Source organism: Schistocerca americana, chromosome 1, assembly GCF_021461395.2.
Source record: "Schistocerca americana isolate TAMUIC-IGC-003095 chromosome 1, iqSchAmer2.1, whole genome shotgun sequence".
NCBI classification, from domain to species: domain Eukaryota; kingdom Metazoa; phylum Arthropoda; class Insecta; order Orthoptera; family Acrididae; genus Schistocerca; species Schistocerca americana.
Window position 1 is genome coordinate 1,206,142,801 of NC_060119.1, and position 13,418 is coordinate 1,206,156,218.

The following is a 13,418-nucleotide window of genomic DNA, read 5'->3' on the forward strand; positions in this document are numbered from 1 at the left end:
CAACTTAATGACAAAAAACTTGCGTATCAGTGAAGTCTCCTCGATATATGGTCATCCCCTGGACATTATAAACGGCGGGACAACGGCGGGGTGTGTAATCACCATGCAATAAATGCTCTGCGACGTGCTCCCACGCTGGCCACATAACTTAAGAGAAGTTCTTGTGGTAGGGCATTCCATTCCTTCCACCAGCTGCTGAACGATGCATGTGGAGGTGCTAAAATACGTCTCCCCAATACACCCTACCCTTTCTCGGTGGGATTTAAGTCGAGGGAACGGGTAGGCCTGTCCATTCACCGAATATCCTCCCGTTCCGAGGGCTCCTCCACCTATGCTGTTGGATGCGGTCGCACATTGTCATCCATAACATTAAAGATATGGTGGAACGCAGTCCTGGAAAGACCCACATGGGGAACGAGTATAGTGTCACAACAACGCTGCCCCAGTGAGCGTACCATATTCAAAGATTTGGAGGTGATTACGTTCATGCAACATTTTACCTCCTCACGCCGTAACGACTGGACCACGAATTGTTCTGTCTATTTCTTGAAGGCTTTTCTGTTTATATATGTTTTTACAGTTTTGCTGCGCTTTTAATAGTGTGAATGATGCCTGAACGTGGTCTAAATAGAATATGGAGATCATTGTTCTACTGATAACCGCTGTACGAGCTAGCGTGAGAAAATTTTAAGGCACTGTGAGTGCAGACGACGGGGAATTTTGTATCATATCAGTTATGCTTATGGTAAAAGGAAAGCTAATTCGAGTGCAAATGGAAATAGTTAATCAAGTAAAGTATAAACAAAATATCACAATGTTAAATATTTATTGCAAGAAAAAGTACAGTTACAAACTGTGTTATTTGTTAGTTGGTTAGTCATGAAATCGCCGACTAAGGCGGGAGAATGATGTTCTTCTATTGGCCTTAAGGAAAACTGGCCAATCAGAAAGGAATATTCTCCGCGCGTCTTTCCTCTTGCAGATATAGAATGCTTATAGAAGTGTGGGAGTCGGAGCCCAGCCTTTCAATGGTACAGTCGTGTGTAGTATGAGCTCCGAAGGAAGTTATAATTTGTCGGTTTTGGTTGTGCTACATGGTTAAAAAGTGTTTGAAAGTGATGGCATATTTATTATGGTGTGTTTTTTAGAAACTGCAGATTTGGTAACTACACCACTGGCCATTAAAATTGCTACACCAAGAAGAAATGCAGATGATAAACGGGTATTCATTGGACAGATATATTATACTAGAACTGACATGTGATTACATTTTCACGCAATTTGGGTGCATAGATCCTGAGAAATCAGTACCCAGAATAACCGTAATAACGGCCTTGATACGCCTGGGCATTGAGTCAAAAAGAGCTTGGATGGCGTGTACAAGTACAGCTGCCCGTAAAGCTTCAACACATACCACAGTTCATCAAGACTAGTGGCTGGCGTATTGTCACGAGCCAGTTGCTCGGCCACCATTGACCAGGTGTTTTCAATTGGTGGGAGCTCTGGAGAATGTGCTGGCCAGGGCAACAGTCCAACATTTTCTGTACCCAGAAAGGCCCGTACAGGACGTGCAACATGCGATCGTGCATTATCCTGCTGAAATGTAGGGTTTCGCAGGGATCGAATGAAAGGTAGAGCCACGGGTCGTAACACATGTGAAATGTAACGTCCACTGTTCAAAGTGCCTTCAATGCGAACAAGAGGTGACCGAGACATGTAACCAATGGCACCCCATACCATTAGGCCGGGTAATACGCCAGTATGGCGATGATGAATACACGCTTCCAATGTGCGTTAACCGCGATGTCGCCAAACACGGATGCCACCATCATGATGCTGTAAGCAGAACCTGGATTCATCCGAAAAAAATGACGTTTTGCCATTCGTGCACCCAGGTTCGTCGTTGAGTACACCATCGCAGGCGCTCCTGTCTGTGATGCAGCGTGATGGGTAACCGCAGCCATGGTCTCCGATCTGGTAGTCCATGCTGCTGCAAACGTCGTCGAATTGTTCGTGCAGATGGTTGCTGTCTTTCGAACGTCCCCATCTGCTGACTCAGGGATCGAGGTGTGGCTGCACGATCCGTTACAGCCATGTGGATAAGATGCCTGTCATCTCGACTGCTAGTGATACGAGGCCGTTGGGATCGAGCACGGCATTTCGTATTATCCTCCTGAACCCACCGATTCCATATTGTGCTAATAGTCATTGGATCTCGACCAACGCGAGCAGAAATGTCGATAAACCGCAATCGCGAAAGGCTACAATCCGACCTTTATCAGAGTCGGAATCGTGATGGTACGCATTTCTCCTCCTTACACGAGGCATCACAACAACGTTTCACCAGCCAACGCCGGTCAACTGCTGTCTGTGTATGAGAAATCGGTTGGAAACCTACCTCGTGTCAGAACGTTGTAGGTGTCGCCACCGGAGCCAACCTTGTGTGAATGCTCTGAAAAGTAAATCATTTGCATATCACAGCATCTTCTTCCTATCGGTTAAATTTCGCGTCTGTAGCACGTCATCTTCGTGTTGTAGCAATTTTAATGGCCAGTAGTGTAATTTTGTTTGTGAGCAAAAACAGTAATTCCGCGTGGCATATTGAGGAGATCGGTGACTACAAAATGTAAGAATGCTTTAAGAAATTTTATGAGAAAAGACAGTAATTCCCCGCGGCGTATTGAACACATCAGCGCCTAAAACTTGACTGCATTAGACGCCGACAAACTTAATAGTGTGGCGAGCACTTTCGTTTAAGAACAATCCGTGCTTAGTAGCTGTTCCGATTTCGGGACATACGTTATCATAAACTTGCTAACGGTAATGAATGGGTTTGTGCATGACTGTGTTGAGACTGGCATGTGCTTGGCAGTGAAAGTGTAAGTCTCAAGGTTCAGAAAATAACAGTATTACCATCTTTAATTCAAAATAAGACCTTTTGCCGATTCTTAGAATAGTTACGTCGTATGCAGCCTGATACGAGTTGAAGTCCGTAGGTTTCTGCTGGGCTTTCCTACCGGGGATCTGCTGCAACGAGTTCACAGGTAGGTGCAGGTAAAAGGACGCCGCACCCTCATATGGCAAGTGGTGGAACACGTAATACACGCAGGAATATTGCCGAAAATAATCGTTTTCCTGTTCGTAGCGTGCATGTGCTACTCTGAGATGAAGATGCAGGTACAAGAGACTGGGAAAAAAATTAATTGGGGGCAAGGTAGTAAATGACGTTTTATTGATGCAGGGAGCTCCCTAGGCGGCGTGATGTGTCAATCGGAGAAGATGAAAATAATTTTATGTGTCATTTCCAAATTCCCCGAAGTGATTTCAGGGAACCGAGAAAAATCGCTTCTACCACAGACAAGCGAAATGTCTTCAACGACATGCCACCTTCGCCTCTTAATCAGCAGTTTTTCCAGGGAAGCTTAATAATCCTGCATTCTCGGTAGGCCTACGGGACCCACCCTGCAGGCGTCCGCATCTCCTCGGTGTGGGGTAATTAGAAGGAAGTGCTTGCTTCAGATGTTTACTTCTACCATACTTTGCCTGCCTCTCGCCCTTCTTCTCCGGCGCTCCCGTTCATTTCCTCCGGCCCCGGATCTACGCTACGTAATTTATAGTTGTGCGTCATCGGAAAGTGGGGTAATTTATAACGTTTTGCCTCCACCCCCGCCTAGCCCGTGGCGGACCGCCTGCACGGTGTTGGGCCGCGCCGCGGCTCGGAGCTGCGCTGTGCGTGAGAAATGAAGACCGGGCCTTAAACAGGAGGCCGGGCGCGGCGCAGTGGGGGGAATATAAAACGCGGCCATTACTCAGCGCGGCCGGAAATTTTGTTGGCCGGTGAAAGCGGCGCTGTCCCGGCGCATCAGCTTACGGAGGCCCGGCGCTGCCCGGCCGCCGGCACTTTGCGACGAGTGCTCGAGGCTCTGCCGGTTGACCTCAGGCGCCAGCTTTTAAAGTCGAGCGCCCGTCTCAGCGGTAGCAGGCTAAGACGTTGATGCTTCCGCTGTACGCGGTCTGCATGCGAGGAACTTGTTCTCCCCTAGTTGTAGCCTTCGTTGAAAATCGCATGGAACTGAAAACACGCAAAGCTGCTGGGTGTGGACATAAACAGACATTACTATACCTAATACGGTGTAAAAAAATCCTCCAGAACGAGATTTTCACTCTGCAGCGGAGTGTGCGCTGATATGAAACTTCCTGGCAGATTAAAACTGTGTGCCGGACCGAGACTCGAACTCGGGATCTTACTACGCCCAATACGGTGGGAAAAAAAAGAAAAAAAAAAAACAACGCTCCAGAATGAGATTTTCACTCTTCAGCGGAGTGTGCGCTGATATGAAACTTCCTGGCAGATTAATACTGTGTGCCGAACCGAGACTCGAACTCGGGATCTTTGCTATTCACTGGCAAGTGCTCTACCAACTGAGCTACCCAAGCACGACTCACGCCCGGTACTCACAGCTTTACTTCTGCACTTAGGCACAGAGATATAATATGACCGTGAGCCTTAAGCTCATGGTGCGTGGCGTGACCAAGGCACAAACGTAAAGTTCAACTGAATTTCGAATGAATTATGAAAATAAGTTCCCTTATGTGGATTAGTGGTAATCTCGAACCTGATTTCAACATCTGGACTTCATTACCGACCAGATTTTAGACAATCTAATACCTTTGTTAACCTTACCAAAGCGAGAGCTGCGTCTCCACGTCTGTCCAGCGCCACAACCCAGGAACAAGTGCTCGACCAGACACCTCGCCTAACCGTTCTTCGTTCAAAAGGTGGTGGAGGGGGTGGTTCGCCAACCTAACAGAGCCAATCCTCGAACCTGCGCGATGTCTCTGACCTGACTTGCCCACCATCTTTGCTGAACTCGTTCACGTTTAGGGGGTTGGCACTCTCCTACCACAGAACGACCCTACACATACAATGCTACGACCTCTGACCAGAGCTTTCTGCTACATCACATACTACCTCATTCATACAGTCCAAGGTCGCATAAGGGAAAGGATACAAGGAAACATGGCACACATGAAATAAAATGAATAAATAAACAAATAAACACCAATTGGTCCATTCTCTTCTGTTTGTTATACACGGAATTCACTTCTGTAGAGTCAAAACACCCTCGTTATAGTTCTCCTGTACCGGAATTCATTGGAAAAAGTAAGGAATAGGACAACAAGTTTCGTTTCAATATGACAAACCGAAAGTTTATGAAATAGACGATTGGTTGTTCGAAAAGATAGGTTTGCAAGATCATGACGTTCACGGGTTGTCATATGATTTCCTTGGTAATGCAGTGTATGTTAAAGTGCGAGACTTAGAAACATGTACCCGGATTATGACAAAAACAGGCGGTTTGGGGAACTAACTTCATTCCAGTGGTAAATCTAGTTCAATTGCGCTCATCTACGCTGGTTTAGGATTGCGATCTGTGCGCATATTCAACCTCCAGTTTCAGCTGAAGTTCGATCTCATCAAACAAGCAATAACGCCTTATGGAACAGTTTTGCAGGTTACTGGTGAGAAATGAACAGGCAATAAATATTTCAATGTTAACAATCGTTTGCCATATGTTAGAATTGATCTTCGTAAGGATATCGCGTCGTATATTATGATTCAAGGCCTCCAAGCCTTAGTTGTTTATAATGGACAACCAAGGTCCTGTATCATATGTGGATCCACAGATCACCTTAAGGCAAGTTGGTCCCGTGTCAAATCTTTACGGAGGAAAAAACAGGCAGTCACCTCCGTGGGCGATGTGCGACATGAACAGAAACTGTCGTACGCGAAGACCTTGTCAGCCCCATTACAGGAAACCGGGAAAGGTCAAGGCCCTGACATACTACGTCAGGGAGAAAATGAAGGAAATAAGGATTCAAGTGCACGTAGCGTATTGCCAGATGAACAGAGTTCAATGGCTACTCTGCTAAAATGTCCGAATCAGGCCTCTCTAGGAGAGACTAATCCCCAGACCTTAGGCGGTAGCAAGACATCTGGAAAAGAATTTACTATATCGGTTAAACATCGCGAGGTACCACTAGGTTGCATGCCGATGATGTTCCATTCTCATGAGTAGTTAGTGATATGCTAGTTAACGAGGACACAAAACCGAGCCACCCAGCATTAAGCGACCGGTCTGATCACCCAGTATCATGTAAGGACAATTCAGAAAAGTCGTCTAAACAAACAAAACGGCCCCCTAGAATACAAAGTCAGGGTGAGACACAGGAATTAGAAAGGAAAAGAACACGAACAAGAGAAATCCCTAAGAAAGAGGATAATGGCTCCAATTCTAAATAAGGGCGTTAAGATATAGTTAGACAATCACGTGAATACAAGCGCGTTAGCATCTTCCGGGTAAACAATTCAAAAAAGTCGTCTAAACAAACAAAACGGCCCCCTATAATACAAAGTCAGGGTGAGACACAGGAATTAGAAAGGAAAAGAACACGAACAAGAGAAATCCTTAAGAAAGAGGATAATGGCTCCAATTCTAAATAAGGGCGTTAAGATGTAGTTAGACAATCACGTGAATACAAGAGCGTTAACATCTTCCGGTCTCTTCCGGTTGCGAGCACGCTTTGGTCGGAAGATACTGAGCAGTAGTAAACAGTTATATGCAGACTTACAAGCTGACTACAGTTAATGTCTCTCGGATAAGTTCGGCAGTAAAGTTACAGTGTTTGAAAGATTAACTTTATGCCGCTGACATAGATGTCGCCATGTTACAAGAGGTTGTAACGACTAAAGTAGCGGACATAAAAGGTTATGAAATATCATCAACATCGGAAATGGAGGAACGGCGGTTTTATTCAAGGAAGTTATCACGCGTCGAGCTCAAGCTGTTTTAGAGACTGGTCGGGGTGTAGCTGTCCAACTTCATGACCTCATTTTAATTAACGTATATGCACCATGCGGGACTAATGAAAGACGGCACAGAAGTAACTTTTAATTGAGTGGGTAAGCTGATCTGTTAAAGAACGTTGGGGTCGCCGTCATGCTTGCCAGAGATTTTAACTGCGTGATGGGCCGCGAAGACCAGTCGCCCAATTTTAACACTTGTCAGGAGCTGCAAAAACTGGTGACTGAATTAGAACGGCAAGACACCCTGACTTACTTGAATCCCCACCATACCGGATATACTTACGTCAGTAGCACGTCAGCAAGTAGGTTAGATAGCATCTATGTTACTAAAGAATCCATGTGCAATGTTTATGATTCTGAGATATGGCCTATGAAATTCTCCGACCACTGTGCATTCCATATTTCATTCAGGTAAATGAAAATGTATACGTCGTGTGACTAGGGCCTCCCGTCGGGTAGACCGTTCGCCAGGTGCAAGTCTTTCGATTTGACGCCACTTCGGCGACTTGCGCGTCGATGGGGATGAAATGATGATAATTAGGACAACACAACACCCAGTCCCTCAGCGGAGAAAATCTCCGACCCAACCGGGAATCGAACCCTGACCTTTCCCGGTTTCCTGTAATGGGGCTGATAAGGTCTTCGCGTACGACAGTTTCTGTTGATGTCGCACATCGCCCACAGAGGTGACTGCCTGTTTTTTCCTCCGTAAAGATTTGACGCGGGACCAACTTGCCTTAAGGTGATCCGTGGATCCACATATGATACAGGTCATTCGTTGTCCATTATAAACAACTAAGGCTTCGAGGCCTTGAATCATAATATACGACGTGATATCCTTACGAAGATCAATTCTAACATATGGCAAACGATTGTTAACATTGAAATGTTTGTTGCCTGTTCATTTCTCACCAGTAACCTGCAAAACTCTTCCATAAGGCGTTATTGCTTGTTTGATGAGATCGAACTTCAGCTGAAACTGGAGGTTGAATATGCGCACATATCGCAGTCCTAAACCAGCAGTGGCGCTGACCACTCGGCTACCGGGGGCGGACTTTCATTCAGGTATATTCGACCAAAAACCTTTTCGTGGCCGTGGGGTATGGCAACTTAACATCTCACTATTGCAGGATGCTGAACTGAGGCAAAAAATTCGACAGACTTGGCCCAAATCTTAGGCTCTCAGACGAGGTATCGGAAGCGGATCAATTGGTGGACCAAATATGCAAAACTCGTACTTCGTAAACGCATTATAGGGTACGCAAAAGCCCTGCACATTGGGGCAAACAAATGACGGAATATTACTTCTCCTGTTTAAGAGACCTTTATCAACGACCAGATAGCTTTTCACTTAACATGATCAAACTGAAACGCTTTAAGTAGAAAACAATCGCTCTAGCCCCATCAGCACCTGGACGGAGTGCATACGCGAGCCCAGAGCAAGGACGATCTTATGCAGGAACGTACGTCGTTATACCGTGTAATAAAGGAGACAAGTAAAGGGAAACGGAGAATGATCACCGTGCTAGCGGATGCTGACGGAGGAGAATATACTACTCAGACCGCCATAAAACAATATGTGGCGAAGTATTATTGGGATCTGCACGCTGGGTCGGAAGTAGGTAGGCTGGACGGTGAAGAACTTTTAGCAAACGCTACGACGGGAATACGTGAGGAGGACAATGCCAGTCTGATCGAACATATGACTCAGGACGAAATAAAAACCATAATTAACGACGCTCCGAGGAACATGACAGCTGCTCCCGATGGGCTCCCGTTCGAATTTTATGTACCCATGTGGGACATAATAGGGAATGACCTCACAGATATGTTCAATGAGATGTTAATTAGCCAGGCTTCCTTCCTATATTTACGGAGGGAATTATTGTACTCATACCGAAAACACCAATCAGCAAGAGCATTCACAATTTACGACCAATTACGTTACTCAACGCCGACTTTAAAATTCTCACTCGCATGCTGAACAGAAGGATGAAACCACTCCTGAAAAATGTCATAGGTCCTTAAAAACGGATACAATAAAAGGAAAATCAATGCTAGATACCTTATGTGAGTATAGGGACATCATAAACCTCACTTGGATAAGTGACAATAGTCTTTCTTCATTGTCTTTAGATTCTGATAAAGCTTGTGATAGGATCAATCATGGCTTCTTATTCAGCACCTTGCTGAAAATGGGTTTCAACGACCACTTAATAACTGTCGTACGTAAGGATTAAAATCAGTGGACAACTCACTGAAACATTTCCAGTTCAACAATCAGAACGTCAGGGATGTCCAATGTCTATGACATTATATGCGATCGCAGTGGAACCTTTGATTTAGACAATGCACCAGAAATTGAGAGGACTACAGAACTTCAGTATTAAGACAGTTTGTCACTATTATGCTGACGGCATAAGCGTTACTGTAAATTCGAATAGTGAGGTCGATGAAGTGCGACGTTTGGTGCACCAGTACTCGCGATTATCTGACGCAAACCTGAATCTTCAAAAATCCAAAATAACGCATCTCGGTTCTTATAATACTGTGCAATAGGTGCGCACTGGTTAGATGTAACTGAAGAGAGAGTCCAACCCGGATTGAGGTTAAATGCAAATCCCAAGATCATGGATACGATCAATTGGGAGCGGAAACGTAATGTCATCAGAGCCTTGCTGAAGGGCCATAATATGCGATAGTTAGACCGATTGCAGAAAGTTGAGTTTATAAATACATAAATACTTAGCAAAATACATCATGCCGAAGCAGTCTTACCGATCTTCACAATTTCTCGGGTATTCAGCCGGGTAGCGTCGTCCAAAAGGAGCGATATTTCGGCAAGCCGACTTCTCGCCATCTTCTGGCATTCTTGGCGTCTGCTTGATCTCTGATGGATGCCTACTTTATATATTCTCCACACCACTCTGGGCGCTTCCGAGCGGTCGTTGGCTGGTGGTGGGGGAAGGGCGGTGCTGGGTGGTGGGGGAAGCGAGGCGCCCTGCGACAGATCATGGGCCGCAGTCCTTCCGCGGCTACGGCCGCTTGCGGAACTCTGCCGTCGTGGTGACAATGCTTCTTCTTCTTCTACTTTTTCAGGTGTGCTGACAGGAGCAGATTTCCATGTAGACTGTCGTTGTGTTTTAATCATACTCAAAGCTGGATCCCAGGCTTTGCTTAACTGGAAACCACTGTCTTTATTTATTAGTTCGTCATGCAGCCGGATCTCCACTGCCTCTTTGAGGAGACAATTCCAGAAAGTGTTCGATTGCTGTAACACCTTTGTGCCATCGTGGTTCATGTTATGTCCATGTGAGATGCAGTGCTCCGCCACGGCGGACTTGGTCGGCTGTGCGTTGTGTGTGGGGCGTTTATGTTCACTGCATCTCTCCTGTACCGTCCGGATGGTCTGGCCTATATACATTTTCCCGCACTGGCAAAGGATGCTGTAAACTGCCCGTTTCCGGAGTCCTAAGTCGTCCTTGACTGATCCTAATAAGGTTTTCGTTTTGGATGGAGGGCGAAACACGCACTTGACATTATGTTTTCTGAGTATTCTGCCGATCTTTGCCGATGCGTTCCCGGCATATGGTATGATCGCTGTCGCAACCGGTTTGTCTTCGTCCTCGGAAGGCTTCTTCTTCATGGAGGCTTCTGAAGAAGAAGCTCTCGAGTCGGCAGCCTATAAACTCTCTTGCTTTTTTCGATATGTAGACGATACATTCGTAATCTGGCCGCACGGACGACAACGCCTCCAAGACTTTCTGCAGTATCTGAACGTAATTTGTCAAAAAATGGTCGCTGAAGTAATTTTACATTAATCCAAGGATAGATACAGTAAGAAGTTGATGTGTTTGTCTTTGCCTTGTCATCATGTTTACCTTTGCTTGGTTCAAATGGTTCCAATGGCTCTGAATACTATGGGACTTAACATCTGAGGTCATCAGTCCCCTAGAACTTAGAACTACTTAAACCGATCTAACCTAAGAACATCACACACATCCATGCACGAGGTAGGATTCGAACCTGCGACCGTAGCGGTCGCGCGGTTCCAGACTGTAGCGCCTAGAACCGCTCGGTGCCGGCCGAAGTGGCCGTGCGGTTAAAGGCGCTGCAGTCTGGAACCGCAAGACCGCTACGGTCGCAGGTTCGAATCCTGCCTCGGGCATGGATGTTTGTGATGTCCTTAGGTTAGTTAGGTTTAACTAGTTCTAAGTTCTAGGGGACTAATGACCTCAGCAGTTGAGTCCCATAGTGCTCAGAGCCATTTGAACCATTAGAACCGCTCGGCCACTCCGGCCGGCAACTGTCATTTACAAAAAGAGAAAATCGCTGAGTGATATCCACTAAGGAACAAACAGGTTACTTCCTCGATGCATATTCCTCGACGGCTGCATGTTTTTTTTTTGTTTTTTTTTTGTAAATTTCTTTTTTTATCTTATTTTCTCACTGTTTCATTTTGGTGCCCACTTAGGAATGGCCATTTTTCCTTTTCTTTTTTCGCAGAGTTTTCTGTCCACTCCGGGCACCCAGCTGGGAGACCTAACGGCCGGCAGATGCTATTTCGATAAGGCTACAATTGCCCTTTGTTGTGCGGAAAGCATTGCGTGCGCCTTGCATTTGACTTTCTGGTAAGTAAAGCCATTCGCTGCCCACTATCTCCCGATTGCTGATAAAACAAATTCCTGGCTGCCGCGGCATAAACATACGATACGCCCAGCGTCGCTGCGCTCCCATGCGTAATGCACGCAGCTAGCAACAGCAGTACTGCCGAGTTTGCTATAACAGACAATTCCTCTACGGGTAAGTTGTAGTGTGGAAAAGGGTCTGCTGACCTACAGTATATGCAAACTCAAATTATATGACCGGTTTTCGTAAACATCACAGCCCAAGCACTGTACTAATTAAGGTAATGACCTTTAATACGAAATACACAGCCGTGAGACCACAATACTGTCACTGCTACACTTCACCAGAGCAATTGCTACTTTGACATACTTTTCAGAAAAATGCGGCAGCTAAAACTGTCAGAGAATATACTAAAGTGGTCTGAAAAAATACTGAAAAACAGCAACGTGTTGTTCGTGGGGGTAAAAAGTCGTCCTGGAACCATGTTACCTCAGAAGCCTCGCAGGACTAAATCCTTGGCTTACTATTGTTCTCCTTGTATGTCAGTGATATCTCGTCGATTCTGTCCTCTAATTACCATTTCCATGCCGACGACTTCCAAGTACCCTGAAGATATGCACACGACCATCGTCCTGATAAATAAATGACGTCTCAAGCAATCAGATGAGCGAAAAACCTCGGTTTCAAACTAAATGTGAGAGAGTCCAAGTAATTTCATTATTCAATCACAAATAAATTAGTTCTGGATTCTGCGAACAATTGTTCCCATTATGATCGATAGTGATTCAGAACAACATCAGGAAACAGAAAAAATTAGGGTGTAACTTTAGATGAACACCTCAACTGGCCATAAAATACCGTCGCCGTGTGGAGGAAAACTTCCACTTCACCTGTGCCCTAAAGATGTTTTGGAACTTATTTCCGCGTGACGCGAACATAAACTTATGCAACCACTCGTTCTATCTATGTAATCCAATACCGTGAAAGTGGTGAAAACTCCAAACGGTTCTAACCGTGAATGCTTGTTTGCGCTGCATCTACAACATCCGTCTATTTGATCATTTCACTGCTTCATACGCCCTGTTATGATGTCTACAGTCAAAAACGCTGCAAGACTACCATAACCAACCGGCTGCTCAGTGGAAATCAGAGATCATAGGCACTGTCTTTTGAAAATCTGGAGATAAGCTCATCACGTTACACTTTAAAACTTAAAATCACCCCTTATGTAATCATAGTAAATGTAAATGCTATAAGAGTAACTTAAAATCCATTAGTACTCACCTGAACAGGGAGAGACTGGAACATACTCGTACTGACAATTGTTTTTATGACGAATTCATTAATCAGAGGTTCCAGGTTCAGTTCTCTTGCGGAATCGGAATGGTTATTCAATAATGCTACATGATTTAGCCGATCTGATTCATGGTGGCTCCAGTGAAAATTTTCAGTCCTTCAAGTGCAGAAAACGAACGTTATGCGGTAAACGTGGACCAGGTATCGTTAAAAGAAGTCGCAATAATTTCGTATATTCTGGTATCGTGTTCTTTACAGCTGCACACTTGTCAACCTCTGTCCTACTCAAGTATTGCACTACACTCTCAAAGCTATTAGTGTAACATTATGCTGTTTTACCACATCCAACAAAATATCTCTATGATCAGACAGTCTTGTGCAGTCTAAATTGTCATAATAAAAACAAGTAACGTAACTACTGTCTTCTTTGACTAATAAAAACTATTCTGTTTTGAAAAGGTGTGCCATTGTTTCGGGTGGAGATCTGCTGTTAAAGCTGCTTACTGTTTGATTCATTACCTCAATAAATAAAATTCGCAACTTTCCTTGAATGTTTGATGAATTACGCTTCTCACCACCTCATAATTTTAAAGGCAGTTTTCTTGTGAGTAAAACAGTAGAGAGA